At 42.8% G+C, this 19,894-nt stretch overlaps 1 protein-coding gene across 3 annotated transcripts in view; it reads left to right on the forward strand.

The window, feature by feature from the left end:
• Positions 1-19,894, forward strand: part of NUBPL (NUBP iron-sulfur cluster assembly factor, mitochondrial) — a 284,107-nt gene that overhangs the window by 237,905 nt on the left and 26,308 nt on the right. The window contains exons 15-16 of one of the 3 annotated variants that reach the window (XM_073895054.1): positions 11,126-11,252; positions 17,402-17,521. The exons of the other annotated variants lie outside the window; for them this stretch is intronic. The gene's annotated coding sequence lies outside the window, so the exon portion shown is untranslated. The remainder of the gene's footprint in view (positions 1-11,125; positions 11,253-17,401; positions 17,522-19,894) is intronic. 3 annotated transcript variants of the gene reach the window in all.

The raw sequence follows: 19,894 nt of genomic DNA on the forward strand, positions 1-19,894 counted from the left end.
ATCAAATCCTTGGCTCATTCTTTCTTTGAGTATCTTAAATATGTTACAACATGTCTTTCTGGGAAAAAGCATTGCTGTGGAAAAAAACTAATGGCAATCTAATTTTCCTTCCCTTATAATTCAGTTGTTCTTTTTCTATATGCCCAAGCAATTTTTCCTTCCTGCCCCTTCCCAATATGGCTTGGTAGTGGTCATTCTGGGTTGATATTCATAGTGTGTGTTTTTTTTTTCAGTAATATATATATTATATATATATATATGGTTTTAGAAAAGTTTCATATATATAGTTTTATATATATATGTAGTTTTAGAAAAGTTTTTCTAAAGTTATAGTTTTTAGTATTTGTTCTATTCCCTTACTTTGGCTTTTCTTCTACAAGGACTCTTATCAATACATTCAAGCTCCTTTGCTTATCTTTAGTATTACTCATTTCTTTTGAATCTTTTTTTTTTTTAAGATTTTATTTATTTATTTGACAGAGAAAGAGGCAGCAAGAGAGGGAACACAGCAAGAGAGGGGAGTGGGAGAGGAAGAAGCAGGTTTCCTCCTGATCAGGGAGTCCAATGAAGGGCTTGATCCCAGGACCCTGAGATCATGACCTGAGCTGAAGGCAGACACTTAACGACTGAGCCCCCCAGGTGCCCCTCTCTTGAATCTTTTAAAAAATTTCTTTCTTCATTACTTTTTGATTAAGAGATTTCTCTTTTGCACATTTAGTTTCTCTTAGGGTATTATCCTGTTGTGTTTATTCTCTCTTACATTCCTTCATGTTCACTCTCCATTCCTGAAATGAATTTTTATTTCTAATTTGTATTTGTCACCTCATTTCCAAGTTTTTCTAATTTTGATTTTTTTCAAGTCTTCTATAATTTTCTTAATGTCTTTGAACTCACTGTGAAGTATTAAATTACAGTTTTGTTCCGTATTGTGGGTGTATCTTTCTGGCATGCTTTCTTTGCTTGTGGGATGCTATTCAGTTCCTTATTTTCTTTTTCCTTATAATAACTTTGTTTGGTATATGCTTTGATACTTTTCTATAGCACATTTCTTAGTGAAATTAGTTTTTCTGAACTTTAGAATGAGGCAGGGTTTTCATGAAACATTTCTTACTTCACAGAGCCCCCTCTCTTGTTTTAGTGTTGTGTTCAAATATATGGCTGCTTTCTTTCTCAGCTTTCTTTTTTTTTTTTTTTTAAGATTTTATTTATTTATTTGACAGAGAGAGACACAGCGAGAGAGGGAACACAAGCAGGGGGAGCAGGAGAGGGAGAAGCAGGCTTCCCGCGGAGCAGGGAGCCCGACATGGGGCTCGATCCCAGGACCCCAGGATCACAACCCGAGCCGAAGGCAGATGCTCAACAACTGAGCCACCCAGGCATCCCAACAGCTTTCTTGACTCTGTTTCCCTCCTCCACTTTGGTCTGAACTCTCTTTTTCCTTTGTCTCCGTGTCCCTATTCTGCCTGGTTTACATTGCACTCCCATCAGTTTCTCTGCAGTCTGAGCCCCATCCTAGAAGGGAGTCCTGATTTCATGGGGGCGCCTTCAGTCCCTCTTACTGCAGGCCACTTGAGTTCACTTGCTATTGGCAAGAGCTCAACTGCCCAGTTTCAGCTGCTGTTCTCCAATTGGTCCTCCATATTTTCCAGTGATTTCTGTTGACTATAGTGTGGTTTTTCTGTTCTTGATCCATAAGTGAGAAGTCCCTTTGCTTCCTTCTTCTTCCTCCTACATAGATAGGCTACTATGCAGGTCTTGTGAGGGTTGGGTTGTTTCCACCCACTTGTATTGGGATTCATGGGGATACCTTGTCATCTAGTCTTGATATAAGTATTGTCCACAGGTGTTTGGTTTTGCTATCTTATTCATTTTTTAAAAATTTATTTTATTTTTTTTTTAATTTGCGAGGGGGTGGGGGAGAGGTAGGGGAGGGGAGGGGAGGGGAGAGAGAGAAAGAGAATCATAAGCAGACTCCCCACCGAGCATGGAACGTAATCCCAAGACCCTGAGATCATGACCTGAGCCGAAATCAAGAGTCAGGTGCTTAACTGACTTACTTAGCCACCAGGTGCCCCTATCTTACTCTATTTTAGTATGGGAATTTGGAGAGATTGGAAAACAGTGCTTGCCACGCTCAGTTTCCCAGAATCCTCCCCTGCCAAGGAACCCTTGATAAATGTTCCCCCAGTCTTCCTTCTCACCTAGAGAAGGGAATACTATTTTAGTCTCCCTGGTAAAAACATGCAAAAGTTTTTGATGGAGAACTCCCTCTCTCTTCTCCTCAGCCTACTCAAGCCCTTTTACCCCTCTTTGCCCTCTCTGGGCAAGTTTTAGCAGGATGGAGGGGAAAACAGGTATGCTTTAGAGCTTGACAGTGTGACAGGATTCTTAGAACATTTTCACAACTTGCCCTCCACAGACTGAATTGAAAGGTCAGTGACAGCAGAATGTCTCAGAGATGAAAGCTATTTTGTCCCAAGTGGAGTTTTAGTGATTCATTCTTAAATAGGAGGAAATCACTCCAAATACAGATTTTCTGGGGCTAATAATCCACTTCCAGGTGGAGGCAGGCACCGCTAGGAGAAATCAGCTAGTGTGACCTCAGAAACATTTTTGATGCTTGTATTCACACGGTGAAAACTGGGGAACTGTAGGATTTTAACCCTGTAATACAGACCAGTTTTGGTGGTTTTCCTTCTCACTTTGGCTTCTGGAGTAAGGCAGCATATGACTGAAAGAGGTACTCCCTCCTCCCTGCCTGGCAGTCCCTGTGCCCTCCGTGGGTCAGTGAGGGTCCGTCAACTCTGCAGTTTTTTGGGCTCTGCAGGCTCTGCAGCCTCTGCAGTTTTTCCCTGCAGGTGCTGGCCCTCCTTGGACATCCAAGCACGGTCCTGCTTGGGGCTGTCTGACAGCTAGGGCTCCCTCTGTTTCCGACCAGGCAGAAGGCCCCGTTTGAGTGGCATTTCTTTTATAAGCTGGGAGCCGACGAACAATCAGCCCTCCCACCAGGCCAGCATTCGGTGTGTGGCTGGAAAGTGTCTCTTGATGACCTTTATTTGCATTGGCCTGCAGATAATAGTAAGTTTCCCTAGTGAGGAGGAGAAGGGAGGAGGTAAAGGGCATATGTGAAGCCTAAGTATTAACTGTGAGGACTTAAGTACAGGATGTGCTGCCAGCTCTGGCAACCCCAGTTCCGCTGCCCTTTACGAAGGAGACAATGACTGTATCATTAACCACCCTGGTCGAGCACCACCAGAGGGACACTCACAAGTTCAAAGACTTTAGAGCTCAAACTGCCCCTGTCCTTCTGAGGTACCTCAAGCAGGAGGCCACACCTGGTAGCTGCCGAAGGGATACGACTTGGCCGTATAGGAGAGGTCACCCCAGCTGGCAGCCTGCAGATGAGTTTGGTTTGGACTTCAGAGAGTTAAAAAAATGTTTTTAATTACTTGCCAACATTTAAACATCAGGAGACTTCATGTTTTAAAAGAGAAGAAAAAAAGGTCAGTGTCTGGCTTCTCTTGAGAAACCAGGGACGTGGCAACCAGTGGCTGACGCTGAATGGCAAACTGCTCCCTAATGGAGGGGCCTGTGTGCTCCCCGTGGCCGTGGCCATGGCCCCTCTTGCCCCTCTGCTATCATTTTTGCTCTTTCTCCTGGGTTATTCCCATCAGCATAAAAACCTAATGTAATTTCTCCTTTCTTTTTAAAAAAATTTTTTAATTTTAATTTTATTTATTTTTTTTTTAAGGTTTTATTTATTTGACAGAGAGAGACACAGCAAGAGAGGGAACACAAGCAGGGGGCGTGGGAGAGGGAGAAGCAGGCTTCCTGCAGAGCAGGGAGCCCAATGCGGGGCTCAATCCCAGGACCCCGGCATCATGACCCAAACTGAAGGCAGACGCTTAACAACTGAGCCACACAGGCGCCCTAAATTTTTTTAATTTTTAAATTTTTTTAAGATTTTACTTATTTATTTGAGAAAGAGCACAAGCAGGGAGGGGGCGGAGGGAGAAGCAGACTCCCTGCTGAGCAGGGAGCCCATTGTGGGACTCTATCCCAGGACCCTGAGATTCCGACTGAGCCACCCAGGTGCCCTGTTTCTCCTTTCTTAAAAATAATCGACCTTCTCTTGCCTCGACTTACCCTGTGAGTGCTCTCTCCCATTTCTTTCCCCTCTTTGCAGCAGAAACTCCTCACAGGAGTTGCTCACACTCATAGTCTCCACCCTCCTGCTCCCATTCTCTCCCACATGTTCAGGGTCTGGCCCCGCAGGCCCCACTGCAACACAGAGGGGGCCCCAGTGATGCCAGCCAGGGCTCATGTTTCCTCCAAGTCAACCTGTGGGCTGCCTGTGACTCTGGCACTTGGTCCCTCCTTGCCCTCCATGCTCAGTCTTTGCTCACCTGCCCTTCAGTTTCTATCACTCTTGAGCTTTCCTTTCTGTCTACCCTCTTGGCTAGAAGAGGCCTAGATCTCTGCCCATGGTCCTTGTGTTTCCCCATACCCCTTCATGACCACCATTAGTCTTATCGCTTTAAAAAGCACCTGGGGCGCCTGGGTGGCTCAGTCGGTTAAGCGTCTGCTTTCGGCCCAGGTCTTGATCCCAGGGTCCTGGGATTGAGCCCCACATCAGGCTCCCTGCTCCGCGGGAAGCCTGGTTCTCCCTCTCCCACTCCCCCTGCTTGTGTTCCCTCTCTCACTGCCTCTCTCTGTCAAATAAATAAATAAAATCTTTAAAAAAAAGATATTATAAAAAGCAGCTATGTGCTGGGTCCCAAGTGTATATTTCCAGGTCAGGCCTCGGCCTGAACCAGTCATAGATGCAGCTGCCTACCTGACACCTCCTCTTGATGTCTAATAGGTGTCTCATAGTGGCACATGCATCTAATAGGTGTCTCATAGTGGCACATGCAAGCCGAACTCTTGGTCTTCCCCCATTTGCCAGCTGTCTTCCCTGTGTCTCCATGTACATTCTTCACCTTCCCTCTTCTCTCCCCACTCACTACCCTGGAAGACTGACTTGTATGGGCTGTTCCACAGTCGGGCTTCTGGTTGGGCTCTACCAAAGCAAATCCCAGCGGGAAATCAAGAGGTCGAGGAGAGTGAGGTCCAGGTGTTTATTTCTTGGACTCCTTCCCCACAGGGTCACCCAGGGCTGGCTGCCTCCTTCTACAAATGTAAGTCAACACAGACATTTCCACATGATTCTATCTTTTCTGGGTCCCGTAACTGGCCTCCCAGGACTAGGGCTGCTCACTGCCCCACTGTTTCCTAGACTTGGAGTATCGTTCTATCACTTGTGGTTTCCCTACACCCTGCCCACACCTTTATAAATAGTCCCTTCATTAAATGCTCCATGAATTATTCTAATGTGAGTGTGCCATCTGTTTCCTGCTGGGACCCTGATTGTACCTCATACTGTTGCCCTTTTTATTTGAAGAGAATGTTATTGCAAATGACCATTCTTTGTGTGAAGACAGTTAGAAGGGCAGATGTGTGTCCGTCATTTTAATGTTACACTTTGATAGAAGCCTGAGGGGAAAGCAGAGCTACATAATCATTTCAATAAATATCTGTGACTAGACCTTCACCCAAGAGGATAGATAACAATTTGGAAGTAAATGCAAATGAGATAGGAGAGCATTTACCTTAGGTAACAACTCTGCTGCACATGCCAAACCAGTTGCAGACTCACGTGGTTCTCTCCAGCTGTGGGAATATAAAATTACATATTTTATATAGAGACCTTCCAAGAAGGATGCAAACTGTATTCCTACGTATTTTCAACCATTTTACCAAGATACACGTAGTGGAGAAATATTGCATCTCCTTGATCTGAAGAGTGGGCATTGATTTAGCTGCCAGAGATAGAGGAAGCTGGAATCATTATTAATTTATCTGCAGACACTGGCCCAAGCCATTCAATAAACAGGAGATCCTGCAAGGATTATGTTTCATTGATGCTATTATTTACTATTACTGTTAATGTTATCTATATGCTCAGCAAAAACTCAATTAAGCAAGGTCCTTGCTTGTTAATGCTTCATGTTCTTTTTGCATCTGGCTGAGTATAAAAGGAGGAAATAAAGAGCTCATCCACTGGTGATAGTTGGGGCAGCAGGAGAAGAGGAGACTTCCCTTCACATGTAAATTGTGAGAAAGGCAGAGATTTTATCTCGAATCTTCCACTTCCTGTCTCTTTCCCCCTCTCAGAACTCCTTTTACCTCAAACTTTCACAATTTAGATACAGCCTAGTCTTTCCTTTCTGCAAATAAAACGATCTGATAAATGTATTAGTATGAGGCCTTCAGGGAAAGGTCTGTGGGCTTTTCCAGGGCATTTTTGCTTTTAAAAACCACAAGAAAAAAAAATAGGAAAGATAAAACATAAATCACGAGATAAGTATCAGTTATTCTGTCATTTTGAGGGTCAAATATTATTTCTAAAGGTCCAAATAAAGTAAAAGCAGAAATGGCAAATAATCAGAGGCAAAGATTTTATATTCAAGGAGATATATTCCACATAGATGATTCTGATAGAAGCAACAAAAATATGCTACAATGAAAGGAATAGTTAAATAAAGTGTGATATATCCACACAATAGTTAAATAACTTTATACACCCATAAGCAACCATCAAACATCATCTTTTCAAAGTGTATTTGAACACATAAGGGACTGTTCCAGATAAAATATTAGGTGGAAAAAGCAACTATGTGTTTAGTATTATCCCTGTTTGGATTATAAATATGTATGTGTATTACATGTATGCATATCTGTATTAATACATAAAGAATTGGGAATGCATATGCTAAAATGCTAGCAGTGATTATCTCTGGATGATAGGATTATAGATGATCAATAGTTTGTTCTTTACAAGTTCTGTGTTATTTACACTATTTTTGCATTAAACAAACATGTTTATTTTATAATTAAAGGTGGGAAAGTTACTCTTTAAAAGAGAGGACGTTGATTTACAGAAAGGAGTGGTAGAATTTCAGGTATCAGGGAATGGGCATTTTAATGTGTGCGAGAGCCTTCTATTACATCAAACATAAGAGCAGTAATTAACAACAGGCTTCACAGAATAATAGTAATGAATCTTTCTTGTGTACTTATTTTTTGCCAGGCACTATGCATTAGGGTACTTTGTATTCATTGCTTCTCTTCTAATCCTCTTAACAACACTATGGAAGGTAGGTGCTAGAATTATCCTGAAGAGGCAAGTGGAGTTTAGAGAAGTTAAGAAGTTAAGTATATTGGTTAGGGTAAAGCAAACTGCTGTAACATAAACCTGAAATCTCATTGGATTAACAAAAGGGAAGCTGATTCCTTAATCACCCAAAGGTTATTTCTTAATCATGTAAAATTCCATTGGCAGCCCTGGTGGAGGGTGGGGTGGAGTGTCTACTCCAGGCACAGAGGGAGGCCCTGCTGTCTTCCACACATGGCTTCCAAGGTTGCCCTGGACATTCATATCAGGCCAGCAGCCAGGGTGATTGAGATAATGGAGGACTCCGTGGTTTTTGTGGGCCAGAATTTCCACCCACGTTCCCGTGGCCAGAACTCAATCTGACGGTTACTCTTAATGGCAAAGGAGGCTAAGAGATAGAGCCCCTAGTCATATCTCCAGGAGGAAAGAGGGAAGGATTCGGAAAATGGTTCACTAGCTTCTGCCCTGTGGGGTATCTTACTGGAGATCACACACCAAGTAAGTGGCAGGGCAGGATTTGAATACAGTCAGCCCCATTCCAAAACTGACATGGTATCCATGGAGCTAGACACATTCACACCACAGAGAACTAAAAGTTTCAAAGCTGACTCCCTTAAGTGCTGGCTTATAGAGCAGCAGAGTTTCTGTCTTTGGAAATGAGGTACTCAATCTTTTATTTTTACTTTGGTTTTTAAAAGTTAGATTCAAAATGAAAGGAGAGGTTGAAGTATGGCTGAGACTAAATACCCATGAGCAGGATAAACATCCAGGAATTACAGATGGAATGAGCTGAGGTCTGTGAAGAAATGCTTTCAATGGCAATAAGGTAGATTTTAAAAGAGTAGTACAAGAAGAATAGCATGTTATAAACGGATGGCAAAGGAAAGAAAAATTGCTTAATGCATATTCTCTCAAGAATAGTCTTCAAATAAGAAAAAGCAGAACAGGGGCACCTGGGTGGCTCAGTTGATTAAGCGTCTGCCTTCGGCTCGGGTCATGATCCCCTCACTGGGCTCTCTGCTCAGCAAGGAGTCTGCTTCTCCCTCTACCCCTCCCCTCTGCTCATGATCTCTCTCATGCTCTCTCTCTCTCAAATAAATAAATTTAAAAAAAAAAAGAAAAAAAGCAGAACAAACATAATTAAGAGGGAACTGGAACTGAGGTGCAGAATAACCATGAGGCAGGTATGAGCGGTGGGACCAAAAATGGCAGTGGGGGCAGAGGGCAGTTGATACATGTTGTATTGAAATTCTGTCTGTTGAGGAATCTATTAGGGTAAAAGTCAAAATATACCTGATACAAGGAAAGGAGTAGGAGGAGTGGGGAGTCAAGGCAGGATGTCAATTTTTATGTAAAAAGAAAAGGTTTGAATATTATTTAATGTTACAGTGGTCATTAATAGAAAAACTAAAAAAAGAAATTAAAACATTGAGGAGAGAGGAATAGAGTAGTATAAACAAAATCCTCTTTCATATCAGGGAGTCAATAAAAATTACTTTGATAAGTTAAGAAATAGAAATATTTCTTAATTATTTTTTTTAAATTTTTATTGTTATGTTAATCACCATAATCGTCATTAGTTTTTGATGTAGTGTTCCATGATTCATTGTTTGTGCATAACACCTAGTGCTCCATGCAGAATGTGCCCTCTTTAATACCCATCACCAGGCTAACCCATCCTCCCACCCCTCTCCCCTCTAGAACCCTCAGTTTGTTTTTCAGAGTCCATCGTCTCTCATGGTTCATCTCCCCCTCTGATTCCTCCCCCTTCATTCTTCCCCTCCTGCTATCTTCTTCTTTTTTTTTTTCTTAACATATATTGCATTATTTGTTTCAGAGGTACAGATCTGTGATTCAACAGTCTTGCACAATTCACAGTGCTCACCATAGGACATACCCTCCCCAATGTCTATCACCCAGCCACCCCATCTCTCCCACCCACCCCACTCCAGCAACCCTCAATTTGTTTCCTGAGATTAAGAACTCCTCATATCAGTAAGGTCATATGATACATGTCTTTCTCTGATTGACTTATTTCGCTCAGCATAACACCCTCCAGTTCCATCCACGTCATTGCAAATGGCAAGATCTCATTCCTTTTGATGGTTGCATAATATTCCATTGTATATATATACCACATCTTCTTTATCCATTCATCTGTTGATGAACATCTTGGCTCTTTCCACAGTTTGGCTATTGTGGACATTGCTGCTATAAACATCAGGGTGCACGTACCCCTTCGGATCCCTACATTTGTATCTTTGGGGTAAATACCCAGTAGTACAATTGCTGGATCATATGGTAGCTCTATTTTCAACTTTTTGAGGAACCTCCATACTGTTTTCCAGAGTGGCTGCACCAGCTTGCATTCCCACCAACAGTGTAGGAGGGTTCCCCTTTCTCCGCATCCCCGCCAACATTTGTCGTTTCCTGACTTGTTAATTTTAGCCATTCTGACTGGTGTGAGGTGGAAATATTTCTTGATTTTATCCAATAAATTATCCAGCAGAGATAACCTCCAAAGTAATAAAAATAAAAATATTAAGAGTTTAGGGTAATGTCCCTGGAGGGTGGAGAAGGAGGCAGTAGATTGTAAGGTCTACCTTACTATTTGACTTGTTCATGTATTTTCTTCATGGAAAGTAAAATTCAATGCAACTCTCTAGATTCCCTTCCTTTGTCATGTGTAGTATTTTCCCAGAAAGCCTACTAGAGTATAGATTTCAGACCTTTCCTCCAGCAGCCCTAGGAGGTAGCTGTAATTTTTATCTGTATTTCATGATTGTTATAATTTAGCAGGGGGTTCTGATACAGGCGATGGAACCATGTCTGTAGGCTGTGAGAAATTATGTCCAGTGGTTCTGCCAAAATCATAGGTATGAGAGCTGAACCAGCCTTCTCTGCTCTCCCTCTCACCACGCTTCTGAAATGTGGTATGCAAATCTGGCTGCTCCCTTTTTTCAGTTGGAAGTGTCTTCAGGGAAAGATCTGAGAAGCTGTGCCTGAGCCTAAGAAGATGGCATCTCCTTGGTGACTTCCCTTGGTCCACGGCCAGTGCCTTCTATTTCTAAGCCCAGAACCAGTGTTGTCTGTGCCCTGAGAGTCATACCACTGCATATGACAACAAAGTCACGTTAGTCATTTATAATGAGGTGACTGCCACTTGGATGACACACTCTGTTTGGCTGGTCAGCACACCGTCTTCTGATGGAGAAACCATTTAGAGAACCAAAATAAATCTAGGAAGTTGCTTTGTAGATGGGGAATCAGTTTATTAGATGAATAGGACGTTTAGCAGACATAACCCCACTTACCCATCACCCATGCCCACAGCATGTATAAAGCTAAGAGACTAGCACTTCACAGCCTAGCTACACCTTACATTCGCAGACAGAGCTTTTCATAAGTACCGGCATAAGCTCCATTCCAGAGCAGCGGATTGGAATCTTTGAAGGTGGGTCTCAGGCATGGATAATTTTGTTAATCTCCCTAGAAGATTGTAATGTACTGCTAGAGTTGAGAAACAGGGCATTCCCTGTTGTCTGAAACCTCTCTTTCTTCTGACCCACGTGGCAGACAAACTAATATGTGCCTCGGGGAAACGCCTGTGGCACCACTTTGGTGACTTCATATGGTCCATGACTGACTAATTCCTTAATACGTCCAGAAACTCAATATTGTCTACAATACAAGTAAAACTTTGCTTTACGTGTGTTAATTCATTTAATCATCATAGCAACTCTGAGGTAGATACCATTATCTGCATTTCATAGACGTGGAAACTGAGGAAATAGGGAGGTTAAGTAACTTGCCCAAGGTACACAGATGTTAGATGGGAGAGCTGGGATGTGAACCCAGGTGACTTGGCTCACAGTCTGGACTCAACCATTCTGTTACATTCCTTTACAGTCACAGACTTCTCCCTGTTCCTCATTTGACCGATGACCTTGATTCTTAACTTCACTGAGAAAACCAAAGTAGTCAGAGAAGGCCTTCCACCGGCTTCCACAAGCACGCCGACCAGCCTGCTGCATCTGTGAGCGTCCCTTCCTTTGCGCACCAGACCCCATCTCCTCTTGCCAGCTCAGGAACATGGTTCCAGCACTAAAGCCACCTCTGTCCTCCTCCTCAATTGTTTCCTTAGTTGGTTCTTTCTCACTAACTGGTCACATATTTCAATGTTATATATGCCATAATATCTTTCGTGGGGAAAAAAATCCCTTCTGTGATCCTACATCTCCTTCCAGCTGCCATCCTACTTTTCTTCTCTCTTCTGTAGCAAAGTTCCTTGGAAGAGTGGTCTCTATTTGTCTTCACTTCTTCTTTTCCCATTCTGCTTCAATCAGACTTTAGAGCTGCCCTCCCCCAACATACACACATACACTCATTTAAATAGTGCTTATCCAGTGGCCTCCACTCGGCCAACTCCAGTGGTCTTCCCTGAGTCTCCACGCTTTCCACTTACCAGCAACATATGGCAGCGTTAATGACGTCACCTGGAAACTTCTGGGACTCCACTCTGTCTCAGCTATGTCTTCTGCTACGTTACTGACCATCTATTCTTTCTCAGTCTCATCTGCCAGTTACCCTCACCCCTTTGCTTTCAAAGCATTGGCATGCCCTAAGCTGTCCAAGATTTATTCTCTTTCTGTAGTCACTCCGTAGGTGATCTTACCCTGTACACTAAAGGTCCTCAGATTTCTACTTCTAAATATCTTCATGACCATGGGGTAGGAAAAGGTTTCTTAAACAACATAAAATGTGCTAAGCATAAAAAGAAACATGGATAAATCAAGCTCTTTTAAAAATTTAGACTGTAAATCAAGACACTATTCAGAGAGTGAAAAGGTAAGCCGTAGAGTGGAAGATATTTATATTGCATGTATCCAACAAAGGACCTGTATCTGTATTATATAAATAACTCCTACAAATAGTAAGAAAAAGACAAAGAAATAGAAAAAATAGGCAAAAGGCTGGAACAGCCCAGATCTCTTCCCTAAAGTCCAGCCTTGAATATATAACTGTATATTCATGATCTCCATTGAATAGGCATCTTAAATATTACCCATCCAGAACAATGTCTGCTTCCTCCCTTCCCTCTCAACCTGCTCCTCCTCCAGTAACTGCCAACTCCAGACACCAGTTGCACAGGCCAAAACCCTTAGAGTCATCATCAACTATACTTCTCTTATATCCCATATCCAACCTATATTAGTTCTCTATTGCTATACAACAAATTATCATACTTCATTTTCTGTAGGTTGGGGATTTGGGCATGGTTTAGCTGTCCCCAGCTGTAGTCTCTTAAAAGGCTACAGTCAAGGTGTCAGCCAGGGCTACAGTCATCTCAAGGCTTGACTATGGAGGACCACTTTCAAGCTCACTCATGTGGCTATTGGCAGGCCTCAGGTCCTTGTTAGCTGGAGACAACAGTTCCATGCCACATGGAACTCTCGAAGTAAAGATCACAGTGTGCCATCTGGCTTTCCCCAGAGTTAGCAAGAGAGAGGGAAATGGGGGGAGGAGGGGCAGCTAGACAGGAGTCACATTTTATAACCTGATCTTACAATTGACATACCATCACTTTGCCACATTCTTTTCATTAGAGGTGAGTCACTAGGTCCAGCCCACACTTAAGGCTAGGTAGGAATCATTGGGGGCCAAGGTGGAGGCTGCCAGTCACACAATCCAACAACAAATTCTGCCATCTCTACTTCTAGAATATGTGTGGAGTCCAAGTACTTCTCACCACCTTCACTGTTAACTCCCTGGTCCAACCCTCTGTTGTCTCTCACCTGGCTAATTTCAGTAACCTCTTAACTGGTATTTTTGCTCCCTAATCCCTACCACACACAAATTGTTTGACATACAGTAGTGAGAGTGAGCCTTTGAAAACATGAGTCAGATCTTGTTAATCCTCTGCTAAAAAAAAATCTCCAGTGTTTTCTAAGGACCCATATGCTCTGCTCCTAACCTGACCCCCTCTCCTACTACCCCCCTCTTCACTCATTCTGCTGCAGCCACGCTAGCCTCCTCAGTGTTCACTGAACACATCAAGTATGTTCCCAGCTCGATCCTTTGCATGAGCATCTCTTCTCTTAGGCATCTGCAAGGCTGTGTAATTGTCACCTTCCAATGAGGCCTTCCCCAATTGACATATTTAAAAGGAAATATGCACCACCTCCCTACTCCTTTGCTCCCTCTACCCTTTAATCAGCTTGTACTTTTCTTCATTGTACTTAAAACCATCTACCTTGTTTCACTTGTTTATTTTCTGTCAAATGCAGAATTTTAAAAATTTTTGTAGAATTTACTGGCATGGAATAGGAGTGCAATAAACGTTTATTAAACACACACACACCCTTGATCAGGTTATATCAAATTCTCACTCTTCCTAAGGCTGGTACAGGACAATTTTGTGTCTGTGTGGCACCTTCTGCATAGTTGAGCTCATTGAAGTTGTGTTGAATTCATCACTTAACTTTATTATATGTGGAAGGGACGGGTGGTGATATGAAAGGGGCAGGAGGACAAATGGGCTGGTACGTCCCTAGCACCACACAGTCCCTTTCAACCCACTGGTTGTTCATCCTCTTGTAAAAACCCTTCCTCCCCTGAGCCCCCTGGTACCTGGCTCATACTTATGCCTCCTCGCTGCCATTTCCAGACGCTGCATTCATCCAGGGGGACCTTAGCCCAACACCCTCAATTTAGACCTCTGGCTCTTGCTCTACCTGTAATCACAAACTCTAGAATACCAATCTTTGACCCTAAACTTCTACCCTTCCAATTTATTCTCCTTCTATTTGTCCTTGAAACACAGTGAGATGTCCACCCTACATGCCTCCATTTTCAGCCAAACAATTAATGCCCCTTTGGCTTTATGTCCTGTATCCAGCCTAAACACCTGATTCATTTTCTCATTCTGTACAAAGAAGATGTAGCATAGCGGTGGGAAACAGAGACCCTGGAGATACAGACAGGTTCAAACTACACCACTTGCTAAACCACGCACCATTATCCACCTATTGCCAAAGCCAGAAAATGGAGTGTCACCCTCAACAACACATTTTTGCTCACATTACCCTGATATTTAGATGGTCATGAAATCTCAGAGATTCTACTTCCTGCTTTTTTTTTTTTTAAAGATTTTATTTATTCATTCATGAGAGACAGAGGGAGAGAGAGAGAGAGAAGCAGAGGGAGAAGCAGGCTCCCAAGGAGCAGGGAGCCTGATGCGGGACTCGATCCCAGGACCCTGGGATCATGACCTGAGCCGAAGGCAGACGCTTAACCATCTGAGCCACCCAGGCGCCCCTCTACTTCCTGCTTCTAAAATCTGTCCGCACCACTCTACTCCTACTGTCTGTCTCTCAGCTAATCTCTTGATATTCAGTATTTCTTGCCAGAATTATTACAATTCCCTCCTGATGCAGTCTCCTCACTTCACTGTCTAGCCAATCTACACTTCACAATTCTACAGAGAGGTCTTTTTAGCATACAAACCTGCTTATATTATTTTGTTGTTTACAATTTCCAATAACTCCCATGGATAAGACTCAAATTGCTTAGCCTGACACAAGGTTCTCATGAATGCACCTCTCCCTGCCCCTCTCTCTTCACCTCCTAGTGTTCCCCTTTGTCAATGCTGTGCAATTCCTGGGCACATCTTTCTCTCCCTACCTTCCTGGTTTTGCCTGGAACGTCTTTTCCTGGTTCTCTATTAGACCAAATTCCACTCACCCTTTAAGATTCATCCAAGCTTTATCTTCTCCTGGAAGCCTTCTCTGACTGCCTCTAGCATATGTTAAATATCTCTTTGATATAATTAGGAATTCAATGTAGCTAATGATCTAGTCAGCTAGCTTAAAAAAAAAAAGGCAGGGCGCCTGGGTGGCTCAGTTGGTTAAGCGACTGCCTTCGGCTCAGGTCATGATCCTGGAGTCCCGGGATCGAGTCCCATGTCGGGCTCCCTGCTCAGCGGGGAGTCTGCTTCTCCCTCTGACCCTCCCCCCTCTCATGTGCTCTCTCTCTCTCATTCTCGCTCTCTCAAATAAATAAATAAAAAATTAAAAAAAAAAAGGCATTGTGGGGAGAAACAGGTGCTTATAAAATTACTAGAAGGATTAGAGGAACAAGCTCTTGGCTGAGTTTCCAGGAGGGACTCCCAGACTAACACTGCACAACTGGCCCACCGAGAGATCAGTGCGTCTGTTGTGATCAGAACACGAGATAATAAGGAAGGTGCCACCACAATTCTTAGCTGCCTCTGCCATGATCTAGGTCAGCATGGTACCCAGGAAGCTGGGAACTAGACATTGTTACCACTGCCAGTGAAAAATCAAAACCTGCCACAGCTGCCTATCAGTATGAAGAGTAGCAGCCATAACAGGTGGCCTTCTTCTTGGGGTACTTACACCCACATTCAAGTCTTTCCAGAAGGTAAGTACATGTGGGGAAATTGAGCTGCAAAGAAATGGGGAAATGTAGTCTTTACTTTTCCCATCCCTAGTGTGCAGAGAGACAGGCTAGAAGGAGGGTGGACTAGAGCAGAGGGAGCCCAGTACACGTATCTGCCTCTCACTCTGTGCTCTTGTGCCATCATGTGCACAGTTTGCAGTAATACCTTCTACTCATGTTCTCCTTAATTGCTTAATTATATCTCTGTCTTATCTGAACAGCCAGTCACCTTCTTGAAGACAAACCTATTTTTTTCTCTCATCTTGAAGTACGCCTCGCACACAGTAGGTTCTCAGTAAATGTCAATTGAATGAATAAACAAGAAATTTTAGTATGACCTTGGAATTCTCCTTTAATCCACCAGCGGGCAGCTTCTATTAATTCTATCTTCAAAATACCCTTCCAAAGAGCTCTCATCATCTCACCATCTAGTACAACCACCTCATTATTAATTTCTATCTCTTGTCCATCCTGTGGTATAAACTCCATATCACCACCACATAACTTTCTAAAGCATTAATCTTCTCATATCACTCCCCTAAAAGCTAAAAGCCTAAAAGCTTCCAATGGCTTTTTCATTTAGGAAAAGTACAAATTCCTTAGTACAGCATTCAGAGTCTTCCTCCCTCTGTGCACAGTCTCCTTTTCAAGAAAGCTTCTCTGCAGTTCTAGAGCAATGGTGTTTACGCTGTTTTGCCCAGGGCCCAGAGGCTCCACGGGGCTGTTTCTAGAGCCTCTGAAGGGCAGAGGGGGAGGCCACGCAGATGAGGCTCTAATCCCTCATTTCACTTCAGGCAGAGCTACTCTGCCCAGTCTGATTCAAGTATTGTGTTTCATATAAGACTGTGTTGAGAAAGGGGTGCCTGGGTGGCTCAGTCATTAAGCGTCTGCCTTCGGCTCAGGTCATGATCCCAGGGTCCTGGGTTCGAGCCCCGCATCAGGCTTCCTGCTCGGCAGAAGCCTGCTTCTCCAACTCCCCCTGCTTGTGTTCCCTCTCTTGCTGTGTCTTTCTCTGTCAAATAAATAAAATCTTTAAAAAAAAAAGTGTGTTGAGAAAAAGCTTACATTGCTGTGGGGAAAAGAAAAAAACATACTTTAGACGGCAGTTTCTAAGGTACTTCATAGTGCCGGTATAGCAGTCATCCTAATAAATTAAGTTTAATTATATACGTGTGTGGTACTGCATCTGGCTCATGTTTTAATCCCTTATGTTTAACCCAGTGGAGGCAATCAATAGCATTTGTCCATCTGGATGAGGAGCTAAGGCTTAACGAAGACATCATGGTAGTCATCAACTTCATGCAGAGCTGTAAGGGAGAAGAGGGTTGGACTTCCTCTACTTCCTCAGAAAGACAAAAAGTCCGAATCAAGGGAAGTGTTACAGAGATGAAGTTTTTGATCCATTTGAACAACTGTTAATTTGACCTCAGCAGTTGTGGACGTCCTTGCAAAACCTCTCTGACAGCAGAATTATCTGCCACGAATGGCACATAAGTGATCTCATTGTGGGGCTGGCCCTCCCACTAGAAAACCTTGCAGGTCCGTTTGTCTTCTGTGCCTCCATGATCTGTTGTAATGAACAGTAAGTCCCCAGTGAGATTCCAGATGGCTCAGTATCTGGATTTCCGAGACTGCCGTATCAACAGTATTTTTCTTTTTAGTTGAAAGTGAATTGGTTTGCTACTTTTACATGATCGAAATGGTTGCTGTCTGTTTCTGACGAAGGCCATTCTAGAAAGGTGCCCTGGAACTGAAGGGGTGTCAGATGGGGGAGCCGACGCTGTCACTGAAGCAATGTTGTTGGCGTTTTCTGGTCACAGATTTGCTACGGCAGCACATTTAGAGGTAAATGTATAGCTTCTGCTTCTTAGTAGTAAAGTAAATTCACTTGACTGAGGTCTTGGATTGTGGGGGATTCTGCAGTCTCTGTGGGTAGTCAGCAGCTTTAGACATGAAGGCTTTACGGCCTCCTCTTTTACGTTATACTTTCACTGCCATTTGATTGGGTTTTCCCACTTGGAGATTGGATAATGGTACATTTTATTCCCAGATCAACTAACTTTCCACTAGAAACCAAGAAGATTACTTATTGTTTCCACACCTTGGGATCTTTTGTGGTGTGGGTCATGGAACACATTGGCAGGCAAGACAAACAATGACCCCAGAACTGCCTCGGTTCACAGGGAATGACACAGTCTACACTACTTAGAAACAGTGAAAGAATTTGTTTGCTCACTTAACTGAACCAAATAACCTATCTTTACTGGGAATAGTTTATCAGATGTAAAAATACTAGATATAGTTTAATAATTCTGTTGTATTAATATTACTCTAGTTAATTCCTGAAGTCCCGGCTAATATCTTCAGAGAAGAATGGTTAGCACAATTAATTAATTGTATTTCTTTTTATCTTTCTTTTTCCTGAGATGGTTGTTTGATTGAAGGCTTATGGCATAGTATTTTTCTTTAATAAGGAGAATGTTTGATTTTATAAACCTCCTATCACATAAGGACACAAACTCAACTAATAAACTTCAAAGAACCTTTCTTTGTATCTAGATAGGATACTTTCCTTGATCACCTAGCCTTGTGTACTGAAGACTAAACAGAAGTATAAGTTATGGGACGCCTGGGTGGCTCAGTTGTTAAGCGTCTGCCTTCGGCTCAGGTCATGATCTCAGGGTCCTGGGATTGAGCCCCGCATCAGGCTCCCTGCTCGGCGGGAAGCCTGTTTCTCCCTCTCCTGCTCCCCCTGCTTGTGTTCCATCTCTCGCTATGTCTCTCTCTGTCAAATAAATAAAATCTTTAAAAACAAAAAACAAAGTATAATTTATGCATTTTGTAATAAATATCATTTACACCAACATGCATTCTAAATACAGGGCTAGCCTCCAGCACTGTACGATTAATGATCACCAGAATATTTTCTTTTGTAGCTTAATCTGCCCTTTATCTGTTGGCCTCTTATACATATATGCACACATTCCATGTCATGGATTTCTCCCTAATTCTGTTATGTTCTCTGCTGTTACTGCCAGTTGTTAATGGGGCAAAGGAGAAATAATGGTATTTGAAATGCTGTTTCCTGAGATGAGTATTCTTTCAGATCCAACCATTGATCTGTAGCTAAAGATTCCCTTTTAAATTCTGTCAAAATCATTAGGTGTCTCATTTTCTTTAACCTGATGCTACATTAGCAAGATAGTTTAGTTATTCAGCATTTGCAACACAGTGAATAAGAAAGGAATTTATGTAATTGTCCACAGCTTAAACTAACAGCATTGAAAACCCAGATAGTATGTGTTACAAGCATATGGCCCATTTTCATGACTAATCACTGGAGATATGTAAATGATGTCACCATAGAAGCAGCAGAAGGAAATATAAAAATATGTGATATAATTATGTTTCAGAGGAAGAATAACCTATTATATTACACAGGATCAGCTCTAAAAAGAATCAAGAAACTTCTTGTGTGTGGCCAAGGATCAAATCCTGCTTTATTTTATAGGCTCAAACAAATTCAGAAACCACAGTCCAGGATTTCTTTTTTTTTTTTTTAAAGATTTTATTTATTTATTTGACACAGAGAGACACAGCGAGAGAGGGAACACAAGCAGGGGGAGTGGGAGAGTGAGAAGCAGGCTTCCCGTGGAGCAGGGAGCCCGATGTGGGGCTCGATCCTAGGACCCCGGGATCATGACCTGAGCCAAAGGCAGACACTTAACAACTGAGCCACCCAGGCACCCCACAGTCCAGGATTAAAAGGACTGTCATAAGAGATGCAAAATGCTTAGCACAGACACAATCTTTTTTTTTTAAGATTTTATTTATTTATTAGAGAGAGAGAGAGAATGAGAGAGAGAAAGCACAAAGGGGAAAAGGGTCAGAGGGTCAGAGGGAGAAGCAGACTCCCTGCTGAGCAGGAAGCCCGATGTGGGACTCGATCCCGGGACTCCAGGATCATGACCTGAGCCGAAGGCAGTCGCTTATCCAACTGAGCCACCCAGGCACCCCAGACACAATCTTTGATGCAAATGTCACAGTTCTAAAAATCCCTGGTAGCACTGGGCAGCCTTTGAAATTTGGTCATATGTTGAGCTTGTCGATATGCTGTCCATTCTGCCAGAGGCTTAAAATTGGTTCTTTCTTGGGTCACTTAGGGTGGGGGAATGCAAAATTTGTTGGTCATTCATTATACGTATAAGGCAACATCTG

Source organism: Callorhinus ursinus, unplaced genomic scaffold (assembly GCF_003265705.2).
Source record: "Callorhinus ursinus isolate GAN/ISIS: 27379988/994484 unplaced genomic scaffold, GSC_fseal_2.0 scaffold8, whole genome shotgun sequence".
Taxonomy (NCBI): domain Eukaryota; kingdom Metazoa; phylum Chordata; class Mammalia; order Carnivora; family Otariidae; genus Callorhinus; species Callorhinus ursinus.